The sequence below is a fragment of the Penaeus chinensis genome, chromosome 9 (assembly GCF_019202785.1).
Source record: "Penaeus chinensis breed Huanghai No. 1 chromosome 9, ASM1920278v2, whole genome shotgun sequence".
NCBI lineage: Eukaryota > Metazoa > Arthropoda > Malacostraca > Decapoda > Penaeidae > Penaeus > Penaeus chinensis.
The window spans coordinates 32,809,395-32,811,894 of record NC_061827.1 but is presented as its reverse complement, the minus strand read 5'-3'; the positions used below and the strand labels follow the sequence as shown (position 1 = coordinate 32,811,894).

The 2,500-nt window shown below is 39.0% G+C and overlaps 2 non-coding genes across 2 annotated transcripts; one reads left to right on the top strand and one right to left on the bottom strand.

The window, feature by feature from the left end:
• Positions 1–250: 250 nt before the first annotated feature.
• Positions 251–322, bottom strand: Trnae-uuc. Its single transcript has one exon. It is a non-coding gene; the product is annotated as a tRNA-Glu (tRNA).
• Positions 323–559: 237 nt separating this feature from the next.
• Trnam-cau lies at positions 560–632 on the top strand. Its single transcript has one exon. It is a non-coding gene; the product is annotated as a tRNA-Met (tRNA).
• Positions 633–2,500: the final 1,868 nt, after the last annotated feature.

The window sequence follows — 2,500 nt, the reverse complement described above, 5'->3', positions numbered from 1 at the left end:
AAGAGAGAAAAAACAAAAAACACTATTCAGATTTGCAATAATTGTGAAAGGAGGGGTGCTTAATTTGAGAGTTACAAACTAGGATCTTCATTAAGACAGAGTGGTGTTCCCTACCTAATAAGCAACTTATACGCATTCTAATACTAGTCCATACAAAATTTTGCACAATATGGGGCAGCAGTCCTAGAGCACCCATTTACATGATCCATTTTTTTTTTTTTTTTGAAAGATTAAGTTGTAGGTGAAAACATTCCCATGCCGGGAATTGAACCCGGGCCTCCTGGATGAAAGCCTGGTATCCTAGCCACTAGACCACATGGGACTATAGTTAATGTATTTGATATATCCAAATCTCACACAGTCACCCACACACATACACTTGAGTAATAATGCGTGTTAAGATACAGATGTAACGAGAAGCAATGCTTAAATAATCATATACTGCAATGTTTGAAATAGATATTACATGCATCGATGCGTGTTGCAGTTACAGAAGGGACAAGCATCTATGCTGTAGACCGTTTTCCCTTTTTCTCTTTGATAAAAGGCAACTTTTATAGCCTCGATGGCGCAGTAGGCAGCGCGTGAGTCTCATAATCTCAAGGTCGTGAGTTCGATCCTCACTCGGGGCAGAGGACTTTTAAGGAAGAACCAGCAAGTCACTAGGGTCGTCTAGAGGTTACTGCTGCATTCTATTAAGTGTTTTGAACAGGTAACAGTAAAACCCATTCCTCTCGTTGTAATAACAATGGTGGTTTACTTGCTTCTGTCTTGGGTACTGTCTTGCTTGATTAGTTTCATATCCTGCACACATCACAAGACCCACTTTTGGGAGGATTATATAATAGTTTACATAGAGAGAGAGAGAGAATATGCAAAATGTTAGACACCAAGACATAACATAGGTTACACTTTAAAGGGAATCTGGTGCACGATCTGAGCAGGATACCAGATTCCCTCGGGTAAATATCAATGAAATGTTGATTTATACTTTACAGTAGCTCATTCAAAGCAGCACATCATGCGTCATTGTACATAGGTGGAATAAGAGAATTACAAAAAGACCTATTCAATGTAGCTATATTTGGTAATATGAAAAGTGCTGAATTCACAAGGCAGTCTGATTCTAACCAAACCTACTATTAATTTGACAAAACAATGAGGTTGTTGCATTTGCGACACCTCAACAAACTCAGCAGCTTTCTTTTTCTTCTTCAAAACTGAGGTGCCTCGATTGAGGATTGAACTTACAACCTTGAGGTTATGAGACTCATGCACTGCCTACTATGTCTTTGGCTCAGAGGCAGTGTAATGTGATTGATTGCTAGAAAAAATGCATGGTATTAGGCAGCGACACAACACTGCATATCTATCTATCTATCTATATACATAATGTGCGTTTGATGGAAGAAATACCAATGGGCCGAATAATTCTGCTCAAACTTTATTTCAATTCACAAAATACACCAACCGAGAACAGAAATCACGACCTTTTGCGCCATCGATGTGGTATATGGGAACACTATACAACAAAAGATGTATGGAGCCAGGGAGCGACCCACACCATTGACAGGTCAGCCTTCTATCATATTGAATTTTTGATACCATAATAATAAGTGTCAAGAAATATGACAACTCGGTTCAAAGATGCTTCAACTGGAGATGATGGGACCAGTCTTGCAGGTCTGGTGGAAAATACCAGAGAATGTGTTCCGGTGCGAACGAGCTACACTACAACATACGGACGGACTGGGAGATCTCGCTTCTGATCTCTCCTTATCACTCAAGTGAAAAAAAAAAAAAAAAAAAAAAAAAACTATGCTGTGGATTATTATACATACTTTTATCTTGATTTATGGAGAAAATGGATATAACCACTTAGACGGTGGGGATCGCGCCCTTGATTCTGTGTGTAGAAGATAAAACAGCAATGAGAAGAGCAAGAAGGCCTTTACGATATACTACCTTAAAGGGACAATGTATCGTAAAGCCCTTCGGCTTTTCGTGTTTTCATGATCTTCCCTGCATTGTTTTATTTATGCATGTATGTATGTCCTCCTCTATCCCCACTGACCAACTCTGATGACACTGTCTACTGGTCACTTTAGCAGTGGTCCTCTCACTACAGTCCAAAGCAACTATTATCTATTTTGCTGTTGTGTTCATCTTTGATACTGCATACACTTGCGTCTGAGTCCAGTGGCGTGGCACCGGGCTCAGAGTTTCCATTTCTGAAAATCTAGTTCTTGTAATCTTTCTGTAGATTGTTTTATATTTTATGTAAATAGTGAAAATGTGTATAAGTATCATATTGAAGAATAAGCACTTTTGGACTAGACAGGATACGCTAAGAATTAGTTTACGACTAATAATTTAGTTTTAAACTGGTGTTGGCCAGGAGTGGAACTGAGAAGAACTGAAAGCCATTTCTGGTGTCCCTGTAAGCTAAGAGTGGAAATCTACCTCATTCATTACACCGGGACGAAATGAACCTTATTTA